This window comes from Oncorhynchus keta, unplaced genomic scaffold, assembly GCF_023373465.1.
Source record: "Oncorhynchus keta strain PuntledgeMale-10-30-2019 unplaced genomic scaffold, Oket_V2 Un_contig_10686_pilon_pilon, whole genome shotgun sequence".
NCBI lineage: Eukaryota > Metazoa > Chordata > Actinopteri > Salmoniformes > Salmonidae > Oncorhynchus > Oncorhynchus keta.
This window is the reverse complement of record NW_026277173.1, coordinates 30,001-45,000: the sequence shown is the minus strand read 5'-3', so window position 1 is coordinate 45,000 and position 15,000 is coordinate 30,001. Positions and strand designations below refer to the sequence as shown.

Genomic DNA, 15,000 nt, shown 5'->3' with positions numbered 1-15,000 from the left:
TCCTTTACATGCTGCTCCTTTACATACTGCTCCTTTACATGCTGCTCCTTTACATGCTGCTCCTTTACATGCTGCTCCTTTACATGCTGCTCCTTTACATGCTGCTCCTTTACATGCTGCTCCTTTACATACTGCTCCTTTACATGCTGCTCCTTTACATACTGCTCCTTTACATGCTGCTCCTTTACATGCTGCTCCTTTACATGCTGCTCCTTTACATGCTGCTCCTTTACATGCTGCTCCTTTACATGCTGCCCTTTACATGCTGCTCCTTTACATGCTGCTCCTTTACATGCTGCTCCTTTACATGCTGCTCCTTTACATGCTGCTCCTTTACATGCTGCTCCTTTACATGCTGCTCCTTTACATGCTGCTCCTTTACATGCTGCTCCTTTACATACTGCTCCTTTACATGCTGCTCCTTTACATACTGCTGCTCCTTTACATACTGCCTCTTTACATGCTGCTCCTTTACATGCTGCTCCTTTACATGCTGCTCCTTTACATACTGCTCCTTTACATACTGCCCTTTACATGCTGCTCCTTTACATGCTGCTCCTTTACATACTGCTTCCTTTACATACTGCTCCTTTACATGCTGCTCCTTTACATGCTGCTCCTTTACATGCTGCTCCTTTACATGCTGCTCCTTTACATACTGCTCCTTTACATACTGCTCCTTTACATGCTGCTTTACATGCTGCTCCTTTACTGCTTTTACATGCTGCTCCTTTACATACTGCTCCTTTACATGCTGCTCCTTTACATACTGCTCCTTTGCTGCTCCTTTACATACTGCCTCTTTACATGCTGCTCCTTTACATGCTGCTCCTTTACATGCTGCTCCTTTACATGCTGCTCCTTTACATGCTGCTCCTTTACATGCTGCTCCTTTACATGCTGCTCCTTTACATACTGCTCCTTTACATACTGTTCCTTTACATGCTGCTCCTTTACATGCTGCTCCTTTACATGCTGCTCCTTTACATACTGCTCCTTTACATGCTGCTCCTTTACATGCTGCTCCTTTACATGCTGCTCCTTTACATGCTGCTCCTTTACATGCTGCTCCTTTACATGCTGCTCCTTTACATGCTGCTCCTTTACATGCTGCTCCTTTACATACTGTTCCTTTACATACTGTTCCTTTACATACTGCCTCTTTACATACTGCTCCTTTACATACTGCTCATTTACATACTGTTCCTTTACATACTGCCTCTTTACATGCTGCTCCTTTACACATGCTGCTCCTTTACATGCTGCTCCTTTACATGCTGCTCCTTTACATGCTGCTCCTTTACATGCTGCTCCTTTACATGCTGCTCCTTTACATGCTGCTCCTTTACATGCTGCTCCTTTACATGCTGCTCCTTTACATGCTGCTCCTTTACATGCTGCTCCTTTACATGCTGCTCCTTTACATGCTGCTCCTTTACATACTGCTCCTTTACATGCTGCTCCTTTACATACTGTTCCTTTACATACTGCTCCTTTACATACTGCCTCTTTACATGCTGCTCCTTTACATGCTGCTCCTTTACATACTGTTCCTTTACATACTGCCTCTTTACATACTGCTCCTTTACACATGCTGCTCCTTTACATGCTGCTCCTTTACACATGCTGCTCCTTTACATGCTGCTCCTTTACATGCTGCTCCTTTACATGCTGCTCCTTTACATACTGCTCCTTTACATACTGCTCCTTTACATGCTGCTAATTTACATGCTCCTTTACATACTGCTCCTTTACATGCTGCTCCTTTACATGCTGCTCCTTTACATGCTGCTCCTTTACATGCTGCTCCTTTACATGCTGCTCCTTTACATACTGCTGCTCCTTTACATACTGCTCCTTTACATGCTGCTCCTTTACATGCTGCTCCTTATGCTGCTCCTTTACATACTGTTCCTTTACATACTGCTCCTTTACATGCTGCTCCTTTACATGCTGCTCCTTTACATGCTGCTCCTTTACATACTGTTCCTTTACATACTGCTCCTTTACTGCTGCTCCTTTACATGCTGCTCCTTTACATGCTGCTCTTTTACATGTTCCTTTACATGCTGCTCCTTTACATGCTGCTCCTTTACATACTGCTCCTTTACATACTGCCTCTTTACATGCTGCTCCTTTACATGCTGCTCCTTTACATGCTGCTCCTTTACATGCTGCTCCTTTACATACTGCCTCTTTACATACTGCTCCTTTACATGCTGCTCCTTTACATGCTGCTCCTTTACATGCTGCTCCTTTACATGCTGCTCCTTTACATACTGCTCCTTTACATACTGCTCCTTTACATGCTGCTCCTTTACATGCTGCTCCTTTACATGCTGCTCCTTTACATACTGCTCCTTTACATGCTGCTCCTTTACATGCTGCTCCTTTACATGCTGCTCCTTTACATGCTGCTCCTTTACATGCTGCTCCTTTACATGCTGCTCTTTACATACTGCTCCTTTACATGCTGCTCCTTTACATGCTGCTCCTTTACATACTGCTCCTTTACATGCTGCTCCTTTTACATACTGTTCCTTTACATACTGCTCCTTTACATGCTGCTCCTTTACATGCTGCTCCTTTACATACTGCTCCTTTACATACTGCTCCTTTACATGTGTGCTCCTTTACATACTGCCCTTTACATGCTGCTCCTTTACATGCTGCTCCTTTTACATACTGCTCTTTACATGCTGCTCCTTTACATGCTGCTCCTTTACATGCTGCTGTTTTCAGTGTTTTACATACTGTTCTCCTTTACATGCTGCTCCTTTACATGCTGCTCCTTTACATGCTGTTCCTTTACATACTGCTCCTTTACATACTGCTCCTTTACATGCTGCTCCTTTATGCTGCTCCTTTACATGCTCCTTTAGCATGTGCTCCTTTACATGCTCTTTACCTTTACATGCTGTTGCCTTTACATGCTGCTCCTTTACATGCTGCTCCTTTACATGCTGCTCCCTTTACATACCTCCTTTACATGCCTCTTTATATGCTGCTCCTTTACATGCTGCTCCTTTTACATGCTGCTCCTTTACATGCTGCTCCTTTACATGCTGCTCCTTTACATGCTGCTCCTTTACATGCTGCTGTCTTTACACTGCCGCTTACATGCTGCTCCTTTTACATACTGCTCCTTTACATGCTGCTCCTTTACATGCTGCCTCCATGTACATGCGTTTTACATACTGCTCTTACATGCTGCCAGTTACATGCTGGGCGTTACATGGATTTACATACTGTTCCTTTAGCATGCATCTGCCTCGTTACATTGGACATGTCTCCTTTACATGCTGCCCCTTTAGCATGTTGTTTTACATACTGGATGTGTCGTCCGTTTACATGTGGGTCGTTTACATTGCTCCTTTATGCTCTCCTTTACAGTCCAGACACTAAGGGTTGTTAGTTCTGTGTGTGTTTCATGTGGGTTTACGGTCTCAGATCTTCCTGGTCAGTCCAGACACTAAGAAGGTTGCCATGTCGAGAAGGCTTCAGAGAAATATCTTTCTGCTCACATGCTGTCGGTGTGTGTTCAGTGTGTTGGTTCCTCTTTGTCTCCGACATACTGCCGTTACATGCTGCTCCTTTACATGAGGGGCGTTAGTTTACATGGATGTGTCGTCCGTTAGCATGTCGGGGCGTTAGTTGGATGTCTCCGACCGTTAGCATGTGTTCCTTTACGTTAGTTGGATGTGTCGTCCGTTAGCATGTCGGGACGTTAGTTGGATGTCTCCGTCCGTTAGCATGCTCGGGGCGTTAGTTGGATGTCTCCGACCCGTTAGCATGTCGGGGCGTTAGTTGGATGTCTCCGACCGTTAGCATGTCGGGGCGTTAGTTGGATGTCTCCGACCGTTAGCATGTCGGGACGTTACATTGGATGTCTCCGTCCGTTAGCATGTCGGGTTCCTTTACGTTTTACATACTGTTGGATGTGTCGTTACATACTGCATGTCGGGGCGTTAGTTGGATGTCTCCGACCGTTAGCATGTCGGGACGTTAGTTGGATGTCTCCGACCGTTAGCATGTCGGGGCGTTAGTTGGATGTCTCCGACCGTTAGCATGTCGGGGCGTTAGTTGGATGTGCTCCTTTACATGCGTTAGCATGTCGGGGCGTTAGTTGGATGTCCTTCCGTTAGCATGTCGGGGCGTTAGTTGGATGTCTCCGTCCGTTAGCATGTCGGGGCGTTAGTTGGATGTCTCCGACCTTTAGCATGTCGGGGCGTTAGTTGGATGTGCTCCTTTACCGTTAGCATGTCGGGACGTTAGTTGGATGTCTCCTGTTCCGTTAGCATACTGCCTCGGGGCGTTAGTTGGATGTCGTCCGTTAGCATGTCGGGGCGTTAGTTGGATGTCTCCGACCGTTAGCATGTCGGGGCGTTAGTTGGATGTCTCCGTCCGTTAGCATGTCGGGGCGTTAGTTGGATGTGTCCGTTACGTTAGCATGTCGGGGCGTTAGTTGGATGTCTCCGACCGTTAGCATGTCGGGGCGTTAGTTGGATGTGTCTCCGACCGTTAGCATGTCGGGACGTTAGTTGGATGTCTCCGTCCGTTAGCATGTCGGGGCGTTAGTTGGATGTCTCCGACCCGTTAGCATGTCGGGGCGTTAGTTGGATGTCTCGTCCGTTAGCATGTCGGGGCGTTAGTTGGATGTCTCCGACCGTTAGCATGTCGGGGCGTTAGTTGGATGTCTCCGACCCGTTAGCATGTCGGGGCGTTAGTTGCTGATGTCTCCGACCTGTTAGCATGTCGGGGCGTTAGTTGGATGTCTCCGTCCGTTAGCATGTCGGGACGTTAGTTGGATGTGTCGTTACCGTTAGCATGTCTGGGCGTTAGTTGGATGTCTTTACCGTCCGTTAGCATGCTCGGGGCGTTAGTTGGATGTCTCCGACCGTTAGCATGTCGGGGCGTTAGTTGGATGTGCTCCGACCGTTAGCATGTCGGGGCGTTAGTTGGATGTCTCCGTCCGTTAGCATGTCGGGGCGTTAGTTGGATGTGTCCGTCCGTTAGCATGTACATACTGGCGTTAGTTGGATGTGTCCGACCGTTAGCATGTCGGGCGTTAGTTGATGTCTCCGACCGTTAGCATGTCGGGGCGTTAGTTGGATGTCTCCGACCCCCTTCTGGATGGTGCGTGACCTAGTTGGCGTGTTTAATGTTACCTTGTTTTACATTGTGACCCACCATTTCTCTCTCTGACTCTCTCCGACTCTCTCTCTCTGTCTTTACTCTCTCTGTCTCTCTCTCTGCTGTCCGTCTACTGTCTCTCTCTGCTCCTCTCTCTCCTTTACTGTCTCTCTCTCTGTCTCTACTGTCTCTGTCTAGTCTCTCTCTCTGTCTCTCTCTGTCTCTCTGTCTCTTTACATGTCTGGGCTCTTTTACTACTGTCTCTCTGTCTCTTTACATGCTCTCCTTCTCTGCTCTCTCTGTCTCTCTCTGTCTCTCTGTCTCATACTCTCTGTCTCTCTGTCTCTCTCTTTCTGTCTCTCTACTGCTGTACTCTCTCTCTGTCTCTCTCTCTGTCTCTCTGTCTCTCTCTCTGTCTCTCTGTCTCTCTCTCTTTACATGTCTCTCTGTCTCTCTCATGTCTCTCTCTCTGTCTTTACTCTGTCTCTCTGTCTCCTCTGTCTGTGCTCTCATCTCTTTACATGTCTCTCTCTCTCATGTGTCCTCTACTGCTGTCTCTGGTGCTCTGTGACTCTTACAGACTCTCTGTGTTTAATGTGCTCTCTTTACTGTCTCCTATGCTCTCTCTCTCTCTCTCTCTCTCTCTCTCTGTGTCTCTCTCTCTCTCTGTTCTCTGTCTCTCTGTCTCTCTCTCTGTCTCTCTGTCTCTCTCCTTTGTCAGGTCTGTTCCTTTACATACTGTTCTCTGTTCTGGATCTCTCATCGGGACTCTCTCTCCTGTCTCTGTCTCTCTGTCTCTCTCTCTGTCTCTCTCTCTGTCTCTGTCTCTCTGTCTCTGATCTCTGTCTCTCTCCTGTCTCTCTGTCTCTCTCTGTGTCTCTCTCTGTCTGTCTCTCTGTCTCTCTGTGTCTCTCTCTCTTACATCTCTCTCTGTCTGTCTCTCTGTCTCAGAGAGATGTTCTCTGTCTGACTCAGAGAGATGTTCTCTGTCTCTCAGACAGACATCTGTTCTCTCTGACTGTTCTCTTAGACTGATCTTCTATCTCTCTCTCTGTCTCTCTCTGTGTCTCTCTCTCTCACTGACTCTGACAGATGTTCATCTGTGACTCTCTGTGTCTCTCTCTCTCTGTCTCAGTGTTCAACTCTCTGACTCTCTCAGTCTCTCTCTGTTCATACTGTCTGTCAGACTCTGTCTGTTCAACACTGACAGACAGACTCTCTGTTCAACACTGACAGACAGACTCTGTCTTTCTCTGTCCTCTCTCTCTCTCCCTCAGGGTATTCATCATGTTCATCACTGACATCTGTAGATGTTCAGACAGTAGAAGGACAGGGAGCTGATGTTCAACACTGCTAGACTTCCAGTGTACTGATGTTCCACTGACAGACGGACAGAGAGATGTTCAACACTGACAGACAGAGAGATGTTCAACACTGACAGACCAGAGAGATGTTCAACACTGACAGACAGAGAGATGTTCAACACTGACAGACAGAGAGATGTTCAACACTGACAGACAGAGAGATGTTCAACACTGACAGACAGAGAGAGATGTTCAACACTGACAGACAGAGAGATGTTCAACACTGACAGACAGACAGATGTTCAACACTGACAGACAGACAGAGATGTTCAACACTGACAGACAGACAGAGAGATGTTCAACACTGACAGACAGACAGAGATGTTCAACACTGACTGACAGACAGAGAGATGTTCAACACTGACAGACAGACAGAGAGATGTTCAACACTGACAGACAGACAGAGAGATGTTCAACACTGACAGACAGACAGAGAGATGTTCAACACTGACAGACAGACAGAGAGATGTTCAGAGACAGAGATGTTCAACACTGACAGACAGACAGAGAGATGTTCAACACTGACAGACAGAGAGATGTTCAACACTGACAGACAGACAGAGAGATGATGTTCAACACTGACAGACAGACAGAGATGTTCAACACTGACAGACAGAGAGATGTTCAACACTGACAGACAGACAGAGAGATGTTCAACACTGACAGACAGACAGAGAGATGTTCAACACTGACAGACAGACAGAGAGATGTTCAGCACTGACAGACAGACAGAGAGATGTTCAACACTGACAGACAGACAGAGAGATGTTCAACACTGACAGACAGACAGAGAGATGTTCAACACTGACAGACAGACAGAGATGTTCAACACTGACAGACAGACAGAGAGATGTTCAACACTGACAGACAGACAGATGATGTTCAGACAGAGATGTTCAACACTGACAGACAGAGAGATGTTCAACACTGACAGACAGACAGAGATGTTCAACACTGACAGACAGAGAGATGTTCAACACTGACAGACAGAGAGATGTTCAACACTGACAGACAGACAGAGAGATGTTCAACACTGACAGACAGAGAGATGTTCAACACTGACAGACAGAGAGAGATGTTCAACACTGACAGACAGACAGAGATGTTCAACACTGACAGACAGACAGAGATGTTCAACACTGACAGACAGACAGAGAGATGTTCAACACTGACAGACAGACAGAGAGATGTTCAACACTGACAGACAGACAGAGATGTTCAACACTGACAGACAGAGAGATGTTCAACACTGACAGACAGAGAGAGATGTTCAACACTGACAGACAGAGAGATGTTCAACACTGACAGACAGACAGAGATGTTCAACACTGACAGACAGACAGATGTTCAACACTGACAGACAGACAGAGAGATGTTCAACACTGACAGACAGACAGAGATGTTCAACTGACTGACAGACAGATGTTCAACACTGACAGACAGACAGAGAGATGTTCAACACTGACAGACAGACAGAGATGTTCAACACTGACAGACAGACAGAGATGTTCAACACTGACAGACAGACAGAGATGTTCAACACTGACAGACAGACAGAGATGTTCAACACTGACAGACAGAGAGATGTTCAACACTGACAGACAGACAGAGAGATGTTCAACACTGACAGACAGACAGAGAGATGTTCAACACTGACAGACAGACAGAGAGATGTTCAACACTGACAGACAGAGAGAGAGATGTTCAACACTGACAGACAGACAGAGAGTTGTTCAACACTGACAGACAGACAGAGAGATGTTCAACACTGACAGACAGAGAGATGTTCAACACTGACAGACAGAGATGTTCAACACTGACAGACAGAGAGATGTTCAACACTGACAGACAGAGAGATGTTCAACACTGACAGACAGACAGAGAGATGTTCAACACTGACAGACAGACAGAGAGATGTTCAACACTGACAGACAGACAGAGATGTTCAACACTGACAGACAGACAGAGAGATGTTCAACACTGACAGACAGACAGAGAGATGTTCAGCACTGACAGACAGACAGAGAGATTTAACTGATCATTCAACCTGACAGACAGAGAGATGAGACTGTTCAACACTGACAGACAGACAGAGAGATGTTCAGACACTGACAGACAGACTGTCTGTTCATGACAGACAGAGACAGACTGTTCTGCCTGTCTGTTCACTGACAGACTGACAGAGAGATGTTCAACACTGACAGACAGACAGAGAGATGTTCCTCTGACAGACCAGAGAGATGTTCAACACTGCCTGACAGTGCTCTCTCCAGACTGTTCCTCTCTGAGTCTGTCTGTTCTCACTGACAGACTGACTGAGAGATGTTCTCACTGTCTCTCTCAGATGAGATGAGATGTTCTGACCTGTCTGTCTGTCTGTCTCTCTGTCTGCCTGTCTGTCTCAGCTGACTGTCTGTCTCTCTGCCTGTCTGTCTCTTTGACAGACTGTTCAACTCTGTCTGAGAGAGAGATCTTTACATCTCTCTGACTGAGAGTCTGTCTCCTCTGCCTGTCCTGTCTGCACTGACTGTCTGTCATACTGCCTGATGTTGACTTTACAGAGAGATGCGTCTGACAGAGCAGAGGTGTAAGACAGGCAGCTCTCTGCCTGTCTGTCTGTCTGCCATGTCTGTCTGCCTGTCTGCCTCTCTGCTCTGTCTGTCTCTCTGCCCTGTCTGTCTGCCTCTCTGGTGTCCTGTCTGTCTGTCTCTCTCTCTGCCTGTCTGTTCTGTCTGTCTCTCTGGTGGTCTGTTCCTGTCATCTGTCTGTCTCTGCCTGTCTGCCTGTCTGTCTCTCTGTCTGCCTGTCTGTCTCTCTGCCTGTCTGTCTGTCTCTCTGCCTGTCTGTCTCTCTCCTGTACTGCTCTCTCTAAAGGTGGATGAGATCATGTTGACTTTAAAGCAGGCGTTCTCTGTGTTCGCCCTGCAGCAGAGTGTAAGGACCAGGAGCCAGCAGTGTGACAGTTGCCCTTGTGGCAGCTGCACAGGCTGTGTGAGAGGATAGAAGGTAGGAAACTGGTCCTGCCGGCCGTGTCAAACACACACTTTCACAGTCACACACATTCAAGGTGCTGTTCAGTTTCAGTGGAGAGCAGTTCACTATGTCTCTCTACTGTGTGTGTGTGGTGTGTCGTGTGTGGTGTGTGTGTCTGTGTGTGGTGTGTGGTGACTCCAGGTCTCCTTTGGTCTAAAGCCAAGCTGGAGTTTCTAAATCTGGCCATACTGGACAATCAGGAATAAGCTGCCGTGTTCAGATTTACACTGTGGGAAGTTCACTATGTGTCTGTGTGTGTGTGTGTGGTGTGGTGTGTCTCTGTGGTGTGTGTGTGGTGTGTGTGTGTGTGTGGTGTGTGGTGTGTGTGTCATGTGTGTGTGTGTCTCTGTGTGTGTGTGTCTCTGTGTGGTGTGGTGTGGTGTGTGTGTGTGGGTGACCTTTAAAGCCTAGCTGGACATTCTGTCTTTATCTGAGACAGTTTGAAAGCGTAGTGGACATTCTGTCTTTATTGAGACAATTTTAAAGCCTAGTGGACATTCTGTCTTTATTGAGACAGTTTGAAAGAGTAGTGGACATTCTGTATTTATTGAGACAGTTTAAAGTCTAGTGGACATTGTGTTTTATTGAGACAGTTTAAAGCCTAGTGGACATTCTGTCTTTATTGAGACAGTTTGCGTAGTGGACATTCTGTCTTTATTGAGACAGTTTTGAAAGCGTAGTGACATTGTGTCTTTATTGAGACAGTTTGAGCGTAGTGGACATTCTGTCTTTATTGAGACAGTTTTAAAGCCTAGTGGACATTCTGTCTTTATTGAGACAGTTTTAAAGCCTAGTGGACATTCTGTCTTTATTGAGACAGTTTGAAAGAGTAGTGGACATTCTGTCTTTATTGAGACAGTTTTAAAGGGTAGTGGACATTCTGTATTTATTGAGACAGTTTAAAGCCTAGTGGACATTCTGTCTTTATTGAGACAGTTTGAAAGCGTAGTGAACATTGTGTCTTTATTGAGGTCTGTTCTAAAGCCTAGTGGACATTCTGTCTTTATTGAGACAGTTTAAAGCCTAGTGGACATTGTGTTTTATTGAGACAGTTTTAAAGCCTAGTGGACATTCTGTCTTTATTGAGACAGTTTTAAAGCCTAGTGGACATTGTGTCTTTATTGAGACAGTTTTAAATGGTCCTTTACATTCTGCCTCTTTACAAAGGTTACACTGTGGACATTCTGTCTTTATTGAGACAGTTTAAAGCCTAGTGTGTCTCTCTGTCTTTACATTCTAAAGCCTAGTGTTCTGTCTTTATTGAGACAGTTTAAAGCCCAGGAGTGGACATTGTGTCTTTATTGAGACAGTTCATAACAGTTTTTAAAGCACTAGTGGACATTGTGTCTTTATTGAGACAGTTTAAAAGGTTGTTTAGTGGACATTCTGTCTTTATTGAGACAGTTTTGTCTGAGTAGTGGACATTGTGTTTTATTGAGACAGTTTTCCAGGAGAGTAGTGCTGATGGAGGTCTGTTGAGTGTTCTGTATGAACAGAAACAGAGTTCCCACTGATCACCTGCTAACTAGGACTGTGTCTGAGGCATTCTGTCTTTATTGGGAAATATATTGCTGTCGGGACGTTCTGGATCTGTCTCTGTTAGTGTATGACCTCCGACCGTCTGTCTGTCTTAGTCTGTCTGTCATGTCTGTCTGTCTGTCTGAGTGACCTAGTCTGTCATCTGGGGCCTGAGCTGTCTGTCTGTCTTTCTGAGGTCTGTCTGTATGAACAGAAACAGAGGAGTCATTTCACAGACCGGTACAATAACTAGGGACTGTCTGTCTGGAGGCCTAGTCTGTCTGTCTGTCTGTCCTAGTCTGTCTGTCTGTCTAGTCTGTCTAGTCTGTCTGTAGGTCTGTCTGTCTGTCTGTCTGTCTGTAGGTCTAGTCTGTCTGTCTGTCTGTAGTCTGTCTGTCTGTAGGCCTAGTCTGTCTGTCTGTCTGTCTGTCTGGAGGCCTAGTCTGTCTGTCTGTCTGAGGCCTAGCTGTCTGTCTGTTAGTTGTCTGTCTGTAGGCCTAGTCTGTCTGTTCTCTGTCTGTAGGCCTAGTCTGTCTGTCTGGATGTCGGCCTAGTCTGTCTGTCTGTCTGTCTGTCTGTATCTGTAGGCCTAGTCTGTCTGTCTGTCTGTCTGTCTGTCTGTCTGTCCTAGTCTGTCTGTCTGTAGGCCTAGTCTGTCTTAATGTCTGTCTGTAGGCCTAGTCTGTCTGTCTAATCTCTTGTCTGTCTCTTGTCTGTCTGTCTGTCTGTCTGTAGGCCTAGTCTGTCTGTCTGTCTGTAGGCCTAGAGGTCTGTTCGTCTGTAGGCCTAGTCTGTCTGTCTGTCTGTCTGTAGGCCTAGTCTGTCTGTCTGTCTGTCCTAGTCTGTCTGTCTGTCTGTAGGCCTAGTCTGGTCTGTCTGTCTGTCTGTCTGTCTGTCTGTCTCTGTCTGTAGGCCTAGTCTGTCTGTCTGTCTGTCTAGTCTGTCTGTCTGTCTGTAGGCCTAGTCTGTCTGTCTGGTAGGCATAGTCTGTCTGTTGTCTGTAGACCTAGTCTGTCTGTCTGTAGTAGTCTGTCTGTCTGTCTGTACTGAGTCTGTCTGTCTGTAGGCCTAGTCTGTCTGTCTGTCTGTAGGCCTAGTCTGTCTGACCTAGTCTGTCTGTCTGTCTGTAGGATCTGTCTGTCTGTCTGTACAGATGTTAACCTAGTCTGTCAGAGAGATGTAGGCCTAGTCTGTCTGTTCTGAGGCCTAGTCTGTCTGTCTGTCAGATGTGCCTAGTCTGTCTGTCTGTGGACAGGCCTAGTCTGTCTGTCTGTCTGTCTGTAGGCCTAGTCTGTCTGTCTGTAGGCCTAGTCTGTCTGTTCAACACTGACTGTAGGCCTAGTCTGTTCAACACTGAACAGAAACAGTCTGTCTGTCTGTCTGTCTGACAGATGTTCAACACTGACAGGCCTTGTCTGTCTGTCTGTCTGTAGGATGTCTGACTGTCTGTCTGTCTGACAGACTGATGTCAACACTGACAGTCTGTCTGTCTGTCTGTCTGTAGGCCTAGTCTGTTCAACTGTCTGTCTGTCTGTCTGTAGGACAGAGTAGGCTGTTCAACACTGACAGGCCTAGTCTGTCAACACTGTCTGTCTGTCTGTCTGTTCAGTCTGACTGTCTGTCTGTAGGCAGAGTCTGTCTGTCTGACAGGATGCCTGACAGTCTGTCTGTCTGTCCTAGTCTGTCTGTCTGTCTGTCTGTCTGTCTGTCTGTCTGTCTGTCTGTAGGCCTAGTCTGTCTGTCTGTCTGAGAGGCCTAGTCTGTCTGTCTGTCTGGTAGGCCTAGTCTGTCTGTCTGGTTCAGGCCTAGTCTGTCTGTCTATGGAGGCCTAGTCTGTCTGTCAGACTGTAGGCCTAGTCTGACAGACTGTCAGAGATGTTCAACACTGTCTGTCTGTCTGTCTGAGGCCACTGACAGTCAGTCAGAGAGATGTTCAACAGTCTGACTGTCTGTCTGAGAGTTCCACTGAGTCTGACCCTGTCTGTCTGTCTGTCTGTCTGTCTGTTCTGTCTGTCTGTCTGTCAGAGAGATGTTCAGCACTGACTGTCTGACAGAGGATGTCTGTCTGTCTGTCTGACAGAGGCCAACACTGACAGTCTGTCTGAGAGGCCTGTCTGTCTGTCTGTCTGTCTGGACAGCCTAGAGATGTCTGTCTGTCTGACAGAGGCCTAGTCTGTCTGACTGTCTGTCTGTTCTGTCTGTCTGTCAGACAGAGAGATGTTGTCTGTCTGTCTGTCTGACAGAGAGGCCTAGTCTGACAGTCTGTCTGTAGGCCTAGTCTGACAGAGATGTTCTGTCTGACAGGCCAACACTGTCTGTCTGTCTGTCCTGTCTGTCTGTCTGTCTGTCTGTTCAACACTGACGAGGCCTAGTCTGTTCAACACTGACTGTAGGATGTTCAACACTGTCTGTAGGCCTAGTCTGTTCAACACTGTCTGTAGACAGAGTCTGTCTCTCTGTCTGTAGGACTGTCTGTCTGTCAACACTGACAGACTGTAGATGTTCAGTCTGTCTGTCTGTCTGTCTGTAGACCTAGTCTGTCTCTCTGTCTGTAGGCCTAGTTTGTCTGTCTGTCTGTTCAACTAGTTTGACAGACAGACTGAGAGATGTTCAGGCACTGAGTCTGTCTGTTCTGACAGACAGACAGAGTCTGTCTGTCTGTCTGACGGCTGTTCAACTGACTGACTGTAGGATGTCTGTCTGACAGAGAGATGTTCAGAGAGAGATGTTCAACACTGTCTAGAGAGAGTCTGTTCTGTCTGTCAGAGAGAGAGAGTCTGTTCAACACTGACAGACAGAGATGTTCAACACTGACAGACAGAGATGTTCAACTGACTGACAGAGAGATGTTCAACACTGACATGACTGTCTGTCTGAGGCCTGTTCTGTCTGACAGACAGACAGAGAGATGTTCTGACAGACAGAGAGAGATGTTCAGCACTGACAGACAGACGAGATGTTCAACATGACAGACAGACAGAGATGTTCAACATGACAGACAGACTGTCTGTCTGTTCAACACTGACAGACAGACAGAGAGATGTTCAACTGACAGACTGACGGGGCCAGCATGACAGACTGTCAGAGAGATGTCTGACAGACAGACTGTTCTGTCTGTCTGTTCTGACAGACGAGGATGTTCAACCAGACAGAGAGAGTTCTGTCTGACTGTCAGACAGAGATGTTCAACACTGACAGACAGACAGAGATGTTCAACACTGACAGACAGACAGAGAAGTGTTCAACACTGACAGACAGACTAGAGATGTTCAACACTGACAGACAGACAGAGAGATGTTCAACACTGACTGTAGAGCCCCTGACAGACAGAGAGATCTGTTCAACACTGACAGACAGAGAGAGAGATGTTCAACACTGACAGACAGACTGAGGATGTTCTAACACTGACAGACAGACAGAGAGATGTTCTGACAGACAGTCTGTTCAACACTGACAGACAGAGAGATGTTCAACACTGACAGACAGAGAGATGTTCAACTGACAGACAGAGGCCTAGTCTGTCTCTGCCTGTCTGTCTGTAGGCTGTCTAGTCTGTCTGTCTGTCTGTCTGCCTGTCTGTGCCTAGTCTGTCTGTCTGTCTGCCTGTCTGTCTGCCTCTCTGTCTGTCTGTCTGTCTGTGTGTCTAGTCTGCCTGTCTGTCCTGTCAGGCCTAGTCTGTCTGTCTGCCTCTCTGTCTGTCTGTCTCTCTGCCTGTCTGCCTGTCTGTCTCTGTCTGCCTGTCTGTCTGTGTCTGTCTGTCTCTCTGCCTGTCTGTCTGTCTGTCTGTCTGTCTGATCATGTTTAGGCCTAGGCGTTCTCTGTGGCGCCTGCAGCAGGCCTAGTCTGTGTGACAGTTGCCCCATGCAGCAGCTGCACAGGGCTGTGTGAGAGGATAGAAGGTAGGAAACTGGTCCTGCCCGGCCGTGTCAAACACACACTTTCACAGTCACAC

At 47.0% G+C, this 15,000-nt stretch overlaps 1 pseudogene; it reads left to right on the top strand.

The window, feature by feature from the left end:
- The window catches only part of LOC127917090 (TBC1 domain family member 1-like), a 79,049-nt pseudogene that overhangs the window by 47,090 nt on the left and 16,959 nt on the right, over positions 1–15,000 (top strand).